The 13053-nt window shown below is 62.2% G+C and overlaps 1 protein-coding gene across 2 annotated transcripts in view; it reads left to right on the forward strand.

The window, feature by feature from the left end:
- The window catches only part of NHERF2 (NHERF family PDZ scaffold protein 2), a 33517-nt gene that overhangs the window by 6149 nt on the left and 14315 nt on the right, over nt 1–13053 (forward strand). The window lies entirely within an intron of this gene.

The following is a 13053-nucleotide window of genomic DNA, read 5'->3' on the forward strand; positions in this document are numbered from 1 at the left end:
CACTGGAATGTGCAGCTCCCAAGTGTGGGGGGTTTTTGGGGTACTGTGACACCCAGGGATTTCTCCCCAGCCAGATTTAGGGCTTTTCTGAGCTTTCCTGGAGGCGTTCAGTGAAGGAGATGAGGCGGCTCCTTCCCCCCCGCAGACCTGTGGGAGCCGGGGCCGCTGCTGCAGGCTGCTCGCAGGGAGCTGCATTTTTGTGAGCAGCGTTTGTTTATAGAGAGCCTGGAGTTTTCCTGGATTTGAGGCCGGGGTTGTTGGGGGCAGCCTGAAGAGACGAGCAACTGAAACAGACCCAGGAGGGCAATCTGGAGCTTGTGACGGAGCAGGGAGGGTGAGCACAGCCCTGCCACCCCCCAGATTTATTTCCCACGAGGAGGGAACCACCCCTGGAGCTGCCGTGGGTGGGGAGGTCACCGTGCACCCCGGCAGGGACCTGGTGCCCAGCACCTCGTGCTCCAGGAACCTCGGGCCGTGCCATGAATAATTCAGCAGGTATTTAAAATCCTGCCCGGGGATGGGAGCAGGTCGGCAGGGCAGGGCTGGCAGCCGAGGCTGTCTCAGCTCTGCTGACCCCAGGGCTGTGGTGGCACAGGGAGCCAGGGCTGCCCTGCCCTGTCCCACGGAGCTGTGCCCATCCTGTGCCTGCTGGGCTGCGGGGGTTTGTCCCCTGGCGGGGTACACGTGTGTCCTCCCTGTCCCCAACTGGTTCTGGTGGCCACCAGGCTGTTTCCTGCATTCCCAGGGCTCTGGCTCTGCCCTGCCGGGCTCCAGAACCCCTGACAGATCCAGAGGTGGGGGGCTGGGGGGTCCCAGCGTTGCAGGGGCTGCTCCAGGTGCTGGGTGTGAGCTGCTTTGATGGCAAAGGTGCCTTTGAGCTGTAATTAAACGCCTGGGCTGGTGGTGTGTAAGAGGCAGGTGAGCTGCAGGGCTGCCAGGACCTCACCTGGTCCTTCCAGAGGTGTTTGTGGTGGGCAGGTGTCCTGGCCAGGGCTGGCAGCACCCCTGCAGGGGCTGTGGCTGTGCTGTCCCATTCCTGCTGGGCACTGGGAGGGCTGGGCTGGCGCCGGGACCCCGTTACGGCCGTCAGGGCTGTGCTTGGCACTTGCTGCCTTCTCCAGGTGTGTTTGTAGGAGAAACAAGAGCAGCAGGGAGGCGCTGGGGGTGGTGCAATTCCCATCCTCCACGCTCTGGTCTGCAGGGGGTGGGTGTGCAAGGGACCTTTCCAACCTTTGTGGAGGATAAACTTCTCCAAAGTTTATCTTTTTGGAGGACAAACCCACGCCTTGGAGCTGCCGGATTCAAGCCTGTTGAGTCTGGGAATTTCCTGGGTGGGGGTTTAGTGGCTGGTTGTGGTTTGCCCTGTGCTGGGGAGGGATGTGTCACCTTAGGATTGCCACTGGCAGGGGCTGGAGGCAGCAGGATGGTGACACGGGGGTGACACGGGGGTGGTGGCAGCTCCTGAGCGCTCTGCGTGTCTGGGGACAGCTGTCCCCGAAGGACAGCGCTGGGCTCCTGTTGGGACCAGGTGTAGGGTCAGTGCTGACCTCGAGGCAGTGGGTATTCACCCTTCTCCTCGGGCCAGGAGTAAGAACTTTCCTCCGCTGCACACAAACCCCTCGTGTCGCGTTGTCCTCTGCCACAGCGCTGCGAGGGGAGTAAGCCGGGACAGATGTTTTTGGAGCTCTTTTGCCAACTCAGTTGAGGCCCAAAATTTAGGGCTTGTAGAACAACCACAAAGATGTAATAAAACCAAACATGAGCAGAAATGTCTGCAGCAATTATGCAATTTAAAAAATAAATAAATAAAGGAGAGGATGGTTTGAATTAAAGCACTTCCCTGCAGCATCTCCCGCTCCCCGCGGCAGGCTCAGCAAAGGTGAGAAAGCTGGGAAAGCTGAGCCCTGGCACAGCCTGGGTGAGGTTCCTGCTGTGCAGGGAGAGGTTCTGGGGAAACCCTCGGGCACGGAGCCCTGGGGGCTGCGGCCGTGTCCCGCTGCACTCCCTGCCCTTCCCGCTGCAGCTGCTTTTGGGGGTGCTGTGTGTCTGAGAGGGCAGAGCCGAGGGGAAGCCGTGTTTGTGCCCGCGGGGGCGGCAGGGATGTGCCGCCCTGGGAGCTCTGCCCATTCCTGCTTTAAAACCCCCACGTTTGCAGAGCCAGCTGTGCCCCGTGGCGTGGGGCTGCCCGGAGCTGCTCCTGCCTGGGGACGTGGCATGGGGTGGGTGAGGAAGGGACCCTCTGCCGACCCCCAAAATCCTTGCCGCGGGCACCCTGTGCCCGTGAGGGCTCTGCGTGCTGTGGGAGCTCAGCCGGGGGCGGCACAGGGATCCCCTTTTTCGGGATTAGCGCTTCAATCCCGGGGCGGCGGCTGCGGTCGGGCGGAGCTGTGGGGACGCTGGCGCTGACCCCGCTGCATTATTGATGTCGCCGGGCTCTGGCATCGCGTGTCACCGGCCTGGGTGTGGGCTCCGGAGCAGCTCCAGCTCGGCACCTCGGGAACACGCTGGCACACGCGGGGGTGCAAATCCTCATCGCTGCCAGTGGCCAGGGCCGGGCGGGGCTTGGAGCAGCCTGGGATGATGGAAGGGGGAGAATGAGATGAACTTGGAGGTCCCTTCCCATCCGCACCGTCCCGGGGATGATTTTTGGGAGGCGCCGCACCCCAAAGCCCTGCGGGTCCCCCCACGGCGCTGCCCGCCCGTCCCTTGTGCACTGACCCCCTTCCCTTCTCTTGGGGTGGGTTTGGGGCCGGCGCTGGGGTCGGTGGAGCCCTGGCCGGGATGAGCAGCGTGTGCCGGGCATCACCGCGACGTTCGGAGCAGCCCAATCCTGCTGGGAACGCTGCGGGTCCTGGAGCAGGCATTTCCCGGGAGGGCGAGGGGAAGGAGCCCGGCAGGGTCCCGCATCCTCCCCGTGCTGCGGGAAGGGCGTTTGGGTACCGAGAGCTTCCTTTTGGACCGACTGGGGCTGGGGACAGCTGGGGACAGGGCTGGGGACCCCGGGTCCAGCCTGGCCCTGCCGGGCAGTGCAGGAGCGGGGCTGGGGGCTATTTTGGTGCAGGAGAGGGGCTGGGGGGTTATTTTGGTGCCGGGACACTGCAGGAGAGGGGCTGGGGGTTATTTTGGTGCCGGGGCAGCTCAGGAAGCCCCTCCCGGGGAGGAGAGCATCCACCCCTCGGCACAAACTTCCTCCGCCGCGGTATTTTTAGTGAAACACAAAGCGGGTGGGAGGCGGCAGGCAGATTAGCATCGGGAGGAGCCGTGCCCTGCCAAGAGCCTTTGTTCCCGGAGCCGCGGGCTCCCGAGGGACGCCCGGCCCTGCGAGGGGACGCTGGGGTCACCCCGGGACCCCCCCAGCCGCCGGGGTGCTGCCGACACCCGGGGATGCTGCGGGTGGTCCAGCCGGTGCCGATCCCTTCTGCATCCTCGAGTAATCAAAACCTTTCTCTCAGGATGATTGGGAGGCCGATATTAAGTGGGAGCCGCTGGAAGCGCGGCTCTCGCCGGCCCCCTCGGCTCTCAGGGATGGGCTCCAGCAGCTTTCCTTCAAACCCGGCTCTCCCGTGGGCTCGCAGCCAGCTGTCGATGGTTCTGTTCAATAGCAGAACTATTAAATGGGTTTAGAATAAATTAAAAATCTTCTGGCAGCGGCGGGGCCCCGCGTGTGCCCTGGCAGCTGCACAGAGCCTCTGCTGTGCCTCTGCTCCGTCCCCTGGAGCTGCTCCAGCCTGCTCGGGCCCGTGGGCAGAGGAAACCTTAAAACAATATTGGGGTTGGGGCTTTTTTTTTGGGGGTTTTTGTTTGTTTGGGTTTTTTTCTTTCAGTTTTTCTTTGTTTTGTTGGGTTTTTTTTGGATTCTCTGTTTATTCCCGGGACCCGAGTGAGCTGTGGAGAAGGCGCTGCACGTTCCCAGCTGTTCATCCAGGGCTGTCCTGGTGCTGCTGTGCGGTGTGGGTGGATAAATCATCCCCAGGGCTCGGATCTGGACCTGCTGGTGCCTCCGGTGCTGCCGTGGCTGTGGGGCTGCTCCCGCCGGGGTGGAAGGTGCTGGAGTTGTGGGACTGCTCCTGGGGAATGGGAACACGTGGAGCTGCTGGTTTGCAGTGTGAATTCCCAGGCTGGAGGTGGCCAAGGCTTCCAGATACGCCTGACTTGCAGAAGAGGTTCTAAAGAGCTCCTTTTAACCCATGAAACGCCATTCCTTGAGTGCTCATGGCCCTGAGGGTGTTTCATCACTTGTGTGTTGTTCATTCCTGCCCTCCGGTCGGGAGGAGCGGGGCTGTGAGGGGGAATGATGTACCCAGCACTGTGAAAGAGCTCAGGGTGTAAGAGAAGATCTGTTCTGAGCTGGATTTCTCTCCTTTGCTCTGTCTCTGGGTGTGGAGATTTTACAGGCGCTCCAGGCTGGGCTATGAGGGAGCGAAAATTAAACTTGTAGAGGCTTTCTGCAGATCCACAGGTCTCTATAAATAAGGAATTGAACCTCAAGTTGTTGACATAATTCTTTCTGGCAAGATCCCTATTGTAATTTAATTTCATTACATTTTGCCTGGACTCCTGGATGTTTTGGTTCCAGCGCTGTGCACGTTCAGACCACATCCAGACGCGGAGATGGATTTTGTTGGCTCAGCGTCTCTCTTTCCCACTAAAGCTTTGCAGGAGTTTCTTTCCAGGTACAATAAGCTGGTGTGGGATGTTTGTTAGTGGTGAGCCTGTGAAAGCCGAATTTTAGTAGTTTTATGAGCACTGGGAAGAGGAAAAAGACAATTCCCTGCAGGTGCCAGTGCTGTGAGAGTGTGAGAGGCTGCTCAGTGGGCAGAGAATCCTGGAATGGTTTGGGGTGGAAGGGGCAGGTCAGTTAATCCACCCCTGCCATGGCAGGGACACCTTCCACCATCCCAGGCTGCTCCAAACCCCGTCCAGCCTGGCCTTGGGCACCCTGTGCCAGGAACTGCCCACCCAAATTCCATCCATCCCTGCCCTCTGGCACTGGAAACCATTCCCTGTGTCCTGTCCCTCCCCCCCAGTCCCTCTCCAGCTCTCCTGGAGCCCCTTTAGATCCTGGCAGGGGCTCTGGGCTCTCCCTGGAGCCTTCTCCTCCCCGGGCTGCACAATTCGGACTGCCTGGCTGTGGGTGTTTCCCTTGGGAGTGTCTCCAGCCTGGCACTGAGCTGTCCCAGGGATGTTCGAGGAAGGAGCAGCAGTGAGTGAGTGTCCAAATGTATTCCTGAGCCTCTCCATCCCCCTCGGCTGCAAGTGGGGTGTCCTGTGATTAAACCCTCTCATGGAATTGCAGGGGCTAATCCCCTTGAAGACACGAGCAGCACAGAAAGGTGGCGGAGGGAGGGCTGATCCCTCTGCTCCAGCCCTGGCAGGCTGAGCTGCCACCCTCGGGAATGTGGCCCTGCCCCCTGGCCGAGCTGGCATTCCCCGGGCGCTGACGCTGTGCCCTGGGGAAGGGCTCCAGGGGCTCTTCCCGATCCCTGCTGCTGCTGCCCCGCCGTGTCCAGCGCTTTCCACCGGCCCAGCAGCCCCTCGTGAGCAGCCAGAGGCCATCCCAGGTAAAGCACTTCATTCTGGCCTTGGGGGTTCTTCATGCTTAGCAGGATTTAATTAAGACAAGCCCTAATTAGTGCTAAGCGGGTGAGTAGTTGGCTTTGCCTGGAAGAGTTCCCTGCTCTGCTCTGGCATCGGGGGGCTGAGCCAGGGGATGTGGGGGATCCTGTTGGGTGCTGGAATGTGGGATCAGAGCCCCTGGCAGTGGCTGACGGCTCGTGCTGGGCGCCCCAAATCCCTCCTTTGCTTTCGGTGAGCGCCGTTCCGGGGCGGCTCCGTGTTCCCCCCGCCGCAGGCACGGGCGGCAGCGTGCCCAGAGCCCCGGGAGCGGCGCTGGCACCCCCTTCAGCCCGGGTTTATCAGCAGGAGCAGCCGGCGCTGGCCCCGGGGTTATCACGGGAGATCCTTCCCTGGCCCAGGAACGCGGCTCCCAGGGCTCCCAGGGCCACCCCAGCCCCTTCTCCGCCCCAGCCCTGTTCAGCTGGAGATAACCCAGCTCCCTGGCAAGGGGCATTGTCCGTGACCCCTTCGTTTTTAAGGAGCTGCGTTTAAAAGACGTCATTTTCGGAGCTCTCTGGGCCCAGCCCTGCTGGTCCCTGGTTGCGTCAGGTCTCGGTTGGATCCCGTGTTTCCCAGCAGTGTGCTGGGATGGAGCTGGTGCCAGCATTGTGCAACGGGGGCGGTGACAGCAGGGCTGAGTTTTGCAGGGGCAGGTCAAGGGGAGCCCCGGCAGAACTGGAGCCTTTGGGTGCTGTGCCCGGGGCCAGCAGGTTTTGTGCAGAAGCTGGGATTTGGGGGGGGGTTGGGGAGGAGGGAGCGCTTTAAGCGTGGAGCTGAGGGCTGGGAGCGAGGCCCCTTCACCCCCCCAGCTGCTTTCTGGAGAATTGCCCCCCTGGGTGTTTTATTGGGGGATTTCTAAACACAAAAGGGCTCCCATGGGGTGACCCCGAGCGCGGGCGCCCCGGCGCTGGCTTTGCTCTCGTTAGGAGGAATGCAGAGGATGTTTGGAGCCCTCCCCCTGCCCCATTTCCTCCAGCGAGCTGGGCTGCCCGGCCAAGACAAATATTGGGAGTAAACTATTGAACTTCCCTGAGCCCGGCAGTCACAGAGCAGCGCCTGTTCTCCCCTTTCCTGGGCGGGGGCCGGGCTGGGGGTGCACATCTGTCCCCCTGCCCCGTGCCCAGCTGGGCTCGGTGGCAGAGCAGGAGGAGAAAACCAGCCCCAAAGGGACAGCAGGGTGGCTCGTGCCTTCCTCCCCACCCTGCACGTGTTTGGCTGGGCTCTGCGAGGCTGAGTGTGGCACCTCTTCCTCCAGGCTGAGGGTTTGGGGGCTCGTGGGGGAGCAGGGTTTGTGTCCTTGCTGGCCTGCGGTGCACAGCCGTTCTCCCCGTTGCGTATGAGGCGCCTTGACTAACAGCTGGCTTTCTGCAGGGCGCTGGGAGTTGCACCCTGTCCCTAAAAATCAGGCTCTGGGGGCAGCTCTCGGTGGGTTTGGCCAGCCTGGGGGGGCTCTGGGGTTCGCTGTGCGGGGCTGCCACGGTCCCACAGCCCTGGCACGGGGAAAAGCAGGAGTACAGAGCCTGAGCAGCCTCAGTCCTTGGGAAAATACCTTTCCCGAGAACCCTCCCTGTCCCGGGGTGTCCTCGGGGGTGGGAGGCGCTGCCTGGCACATCACAGAGCCCCCTCCACCTCCGGGGGTTTTCCTGGGAGCCCTGGGTGCCAGGCCAGGGCCGTGGGAGCACAAAGCTGCAGGACTGGATTCCTGCCGATGACCCGGGGTCACTGGAGGCGAGGAACGGGGCCAGGTTCCACCAGTGTTTGGGGATTGCTCAAGGCTTGGCCCGCAGAAGCAGCCGGGGAGGCCGAAGGGCAGAGCCTGGAGGTGCCCGGCTCCAGCACAGCCCCGGCTGGAAGCGATGCCGGGCTCGGGTGGGAGCCGTGCCCGGGGCTCTGCCCTGTGCAGGAGGCTCTGATTTGGGATGTGAGCTCTGATTTGGGATGTGTGCGCTTTCTGATTTGGGATGGGTGTGCGCTCTGATTTGGGATGGGTGTGAGCTCTGATTTGGGATGTGAGCTCTGATTTGGGATGTGTGCGTTCTCTGATTTGGGATGTGTGTGAGCTCTGATTTGGGATGTGTGCGCTCTGATTTGGGATGTGAGCTCTGATTTGGGATGTGAGCTCTGATTTGGGATGTGAGCTCTGATTTGGGATGTGAGCTCTGATTTGGGATGTGTGTGCTCTCTGATTTGGGATGTGAGCTCTGATTTGGGACGTAGGCGCTCTCTGATTTGGGATGTGAGGTCTGATTTGGGGCAGGCGCTCTCTGATTTGGGATGTGAGCTCTGATTTGGGGTGCGCGCTCTGATTTGGGACGTGCTCTAATTTGGGATGTGCTCTCTGATTTGGGGCGCACGCTCTCTGGTTTGGGATGTGAGCTCTGATTTGGGGCGCACACTCTCTGATTTGGGATGTGAGCTCTGATTTGGGATGTGAGCTCTGATTTGGGGCAGGCGCTCTCTGATTTGGGATGCGCGTGCTCTGATTTGGGGCGCACGCTCTCTGATTTGGGACGTGCTCTCTGATTTGGGGTGCACGCTCTCTGATTTGGGGTGCGCTCTCTGATTTGGGGTGTCACAGAGCGGGACACGAGCTCCCTGCTGCAGCACAGCCCCCGTGGAGGGAGGGAGGGAGCACTGTGGGATTGGGGAATTTCATTCCCAGCATCTCCCTCCGCCTTCCCATTGTCCAGAGCAATCCCTCCTCTCGCCTGGGGGTTCATGGTGAGCGTGGGAAGGACTTTTCCCCCTTTTCCAGCAGCTCCAGCCCTGCTCAGTGACCGATGCTCTCTTCCCTCCCACCCAGCGGAAAACAGATCCCTCTGGCTCTGCTGAGATCCCTTTCAATCCAGGATGGAGACTCCACATTTCTCCTCTTGGACACATCCCAGCCCGCCAGGACCCACACGGCCCTGGAGCGGATCCCTGTGGAGCAGAGGAGCTCTCTGCTATCCCGGCTGCCTGTTCCCTTGGCAGACCCTGCTGGAAAAGTCGTCTCTCTCCACCAGAACACGTGCACGTGGCGGTTTCGGTCTCCTCCATCCTCCCTCCCTCTCTCCCAGGGCCGGGCCAGCTGCTCCCCGCTCCAGCCAAGCCTGTGCTGCTGTCGCTGGCTCCAGCCCTGCCCGGGGGGAGAGCGTGGGTGCCTTTGCTGCCTGAGTCTGCTCCAGCGCCAGCAGAGACGGGGAGAAGTGCTGCTCCCCTCGGCTGGTGGCTGAGCAATCCCCGGCGGTGGGACGGCTCCCGTGGGGGTCAGCCGGAGCCTGTGGGGCTGGCAGAGCCGCCGTGCCCATCGCGGGGACGCGAGGTGCCAAGCAGGACGTGGCCCGGCGCAGCCCCGTCATGAGAGGCTGCTTTGTGCTCGGGGATTTCCCTAATGCTGCGGTGCCGTGCCGGGGATGTCGGAGAGGGGCAAATCCCGGCTTACCCCGCGCCTCGGGGCGGCCCCGGGGAAGGGGGAGCTCCGGTTCCTTTGGCAGGAAGATCTGGTGGGGGTGAAGCCCTGGTGGGAGCCGTGAGGGAGCTGCTTTTCCCGGTGCCGGGGTGGGAGCGGTGCCATCCCCACCCTCCACGTCCTTCCTGCTCTTGTTTGCTCCTGCCTGGCGCTTTCTTGGGATAACGGCCCTCTGGCAGGGCGCTGGCACAGCTCTGCATGCCACCTGGCGAGGACCAGGCTGGTGGGTGAGCTGCACACTTCGGTGGAGGGCACAGGGAGGGTGCAAACCTGCTCTCGCTGCTGCTGCGGTGACGTGGGACGGTGAGGGACCTCGTTAATCTTTTGTGATTACTTGGCACCGGTGACCCCCCTCTGTCCCCTCGGCTGTGCCCAAAAGGGCTCAGGGCAAGTCCAGCGCCCTGCTGAGGCTTGGTGCCCGCTGTGGGCATCATCCTTCCTCTCCAGAGCTGGAAGGAGCCGTGCTGTGAGTCTGGGTTTTCCACGGCATGGCTGATCCTCCTCCTCCTCCTCGCTGGGACTGTCATCAGAAAAATCCCACAAATCTCCAAATTACCCTGTGAGCTGCAGCTTGGCCGTGGGTGCTGCCCAGGAGCCGTGGCTGGACGTGTTCCACTGCTAATTGGAATCACTCACTGCCATCCTCACCCGCTGCCTTTGTGCTGCCTGCTGGCAGAGAAAGCGGAGGGGTGCATCCAAGGAGAGTGAAGATGCATCCAAGGGAGGCAGGGATGCATCCAAGGGAGGGAGGGATGCATCCAAGGGAGGCAGGGATGCATCCAAGGGAGGCAGGGATGCACCCCCAGGGCACTGGGTGTGTGCTGGTGCAGCCCCCCAGCGTGGCAGGAGCATGTTGGGGGAGCAGCACAAACCTCGGTGTTTGCTGCCCTTAAAAGAATTACCTTATTTTTTAAAAATGCTTCTATCGGTCACAAAGCCAGCTGGAGCAATTGGAATAATCGGAGTAATTTGAATAAATGCAGGAGAGTTCAGTGAGCTTCAGCAGCTCAGGACTGTGCTGGGGACAGGGGGCTGTGGCTCGGGGTGAGGCACAGTTTGTGCTGTCACCATCAGGAGCCTGCAGCGCCCTGCTCCCCTCCTGGTGGTATTGACGGTAACTCTGATGATTTTAGGGTGATCACAGGCTCTGCCAAAAGCTTTTTGGTGGCAGCTGATCCTTTTCTCCGGGGCAGGGATGCCCCTGCAGTCCCTGGGAGCATCGGGAGCTCTGTCCTGCTGAGAGGTGGATGTGGGAGCTCTTGGGAAGAAGGAACGTTCTCCCGGTGGCTCTGGGCTGTCAGGTCTGTGTTGGAGGAGTGATGTCAGGTTTTCCACCTTTGACCATCGGTGATGGAGCTGAAACCCTTCCTCGGGAGCGGGCTGAGTGGTTAATCAGGGTCGTGGCTGCATGGAAATGGAAGCAGGCTGCTGGCCCTGCCCAGGGATTTATCCCTGGCTGGTGGAGAACCTCTGCCTGGGGGGGCTGTGGATGCTGGAACCTCCACCTTCCTGCGGGGAAGGGGAGGAACATCTGCTGCTGCTTGGTGGGGCTGGCGGCCCAGCAGCCCCGAATCCCCTCCCCCTCTGTTATTTATAGCGTTTCACCAACATCTGGAGTTTGAGCCCGCTCGGCGCTGGCTGACTCCAGCTGGGGGATGGAGCTGGGGGAGACGGGGAGGGAGGGAAGGAGGGAATGAGCCCCGAGCCCTCCCCAGCAGCGTCCCAGCGTGGAGCCGAGGAGCAGCCAGGGCTCGGGATGCCTCAGGAGCATCCCTGCTCTGCTCTTCCAGCGCTGGCGATGTGGGGAGAGCCGCCGTGTCCCCTCCCCGCGGTGCAGACCCGCCGTGTCCCCTCCCCGCGGTGCAGACCCGCCGTGTCCCCTCCCCGCGCTGCAGACCCGCGGCTGCTCTGCCTCCCCCTCGCAGCGCTGCCGAGCTCAGTCCCGCTCTCGGGCCGGGGCTTGAAGCTCCTTCGGGATTTGCTGTCCCCCTCTCCAAGTGTCACCGAGGTCTCCTGGCCCTGGGGGATGCAGGGCTACAATAGCCCCCTTTCTGGTGCTGCTTTAATGGGAAACTTGAGTCATTCCTGGGGGAAGGGGAAGGGAGAGGAGGATCCCTGGCACAGCAGAGTCAGTGCTCCCGCTCCAGCCGTGGCACCATCCCAAACTCTCCTGGTTCTCACGGCGAGCAGGGCTGTGGGCACTGCTGGCAGCCCCGGTGAGGGCTCCTGCCTCTCCCAGCTTTGCTCATCTTTGCAGCATGGAAGGCGGTGAGGTTTCACCCCTCCCCTTCCCAGACTGGTGACAAAAATCTGCTTAAAGTTAAGCGCATCCCTAAATCCGTGCACAGGCAGCGGCCCTTGAGCTCCCGACAGAGCTGTGGTGATAATAGTGGCAATTAAAGCTGGCCCGAGGCTCGGCTCAGCTCCCAGTATCACCAGTACTGCCGAGGGAGGGTGCCCCTGTCAGGGCCGTAAATGGGGTCCCTTGTTCTGGTGCTGCCCTGGGCTCCTTTCCTGCATCGGTTTCTCCCCTTCCTTGGCTCTTTCCAGGCTCCCCGTGTTGTCCCTCACTCCTCTGCCTGCTGGGGTTTGGATTTGGGGCAGGATCCTGCATTTCTGCTCCACAAGCCCTGAAGGTGGCCGTGCATCCCCTCTCCCGTGCATTCCCCACTCCCGTGCATCCCCTCTCCCGTGCATCCCGCTCCCGTGCATCCCCTCTCCCGTGCATCCCCTCTCCCATGCATTCCCTTCCCGTTCATCCCCTCTCCCGTGCATCCCGCTCCCGTGCATCCTCTCCCGTGCATCCCCGCTCCCGTGCATTCCCCACTCCCGTGCATTCCCCTCTCCCGTGCATTCCCCTCTCCCGTGCATTCCCCACTCCCGTGCATCCCCTCTCCCGTGCATCCTGCTCCCGTGCATCCCCTTCCTGTGCATCCCCACTCCCGTGCATCCTCTCCCGTGCATCCCCTCTCCCGTGCATCCCCTCTCCCGTGCATCCCCTCTCCCGTGCATCCCCACTCCCGTGCATCCCCACTCCCGTGCATCCCCACTCCCGTTCATCCCCACTCCCGTGCATCCTCTCCCGTGCATCCCCTCCCGTGCATTCCCCACTCCCGTGCATTCCCCACTCCCGTGCATCCCCGCTCCCGTGCATCCCCACTCCCGTGCATCCCCGCTCCCGTGCATCCCCGCTCCCGTGCATCCCCTCTCCCGTGCATCCCCTCTCCCGTGCATCCCCTCTCCCGTGCATCCCGCTCCCGTGCATCCCCTCCCGTGCATCCCTCGCTGCTGCTGCCTGCGCTGGAGAACTCGAAGCGCAGGGGATGGAGGCGAGGCAGTGGGAACGGACACCGAGGCTCTGGGCTGTGCTCTCTGTCCCCTCAGGACGTCTCCGTGTCCCCAGGGCAGGACAGGAGCCCCGTGTCCCCGGCCCTGGTGGGTTTTGCCACTGAGGTTTGTTTTGGAGGGAGCAAAGGAGCCCTTTTCTGACCGAAACCGCCCAGAAAAGGAGAGGGAACACCGTGGCAGCTGGCCTGAAGTATGTTAACAACGTAAATTAGGCAGGAATGCTCCCGCCTGGGTTTTCTCCAGCTCTGCCAAGCAGGGGTGGAAAGGTTTGACCTGTCCTGGGTGATCCGGAGCCTGGAGTGCATCTGAGTGCCGCAGTTCCCAGCAGGGGCGACCGGAGCCCGTTGGCACAGCCCCTGGGGTGGGCACGGGGGGCCAGGCTGGTGCTGGGAGCTGGGTGAGGGGGTCCCAGGCAGGACTGAGCCGATTAGGGCCGAGCCCTGATCCCGGCGATTGCGGGCGGCACACGCGGGAGCCGGGCTTGGTGCAGCTCCAGCAAATCCCCACTCCGGGGCTGCAGCTCCTGCTGGCGTCGTGGGACCACCCCGTGGGACCCCCTGCCCCTCCCAGCTGCCAGGAGGGTCCCGTCAGCCTGGCAGGAGCTTTGGGGTGCCCCCCGTGCTGGCATCGTGGCCGAG

The sequence above is a fragment of the Hirundo rustica genome, chromosome 15 (assembly GCF_015227805.2).
Source record: "Hirundo rustica isolate bHirRus1 chromosome 15, bHirRus1.pri.v3, whole genome shotgun sequence".
NCBI classification, from domain to species: Eukaryota; Metazoa; Chordata; class Aves; order Passeriformes; family Hirundinidae; genus Hirundo; species Hirundo rustica.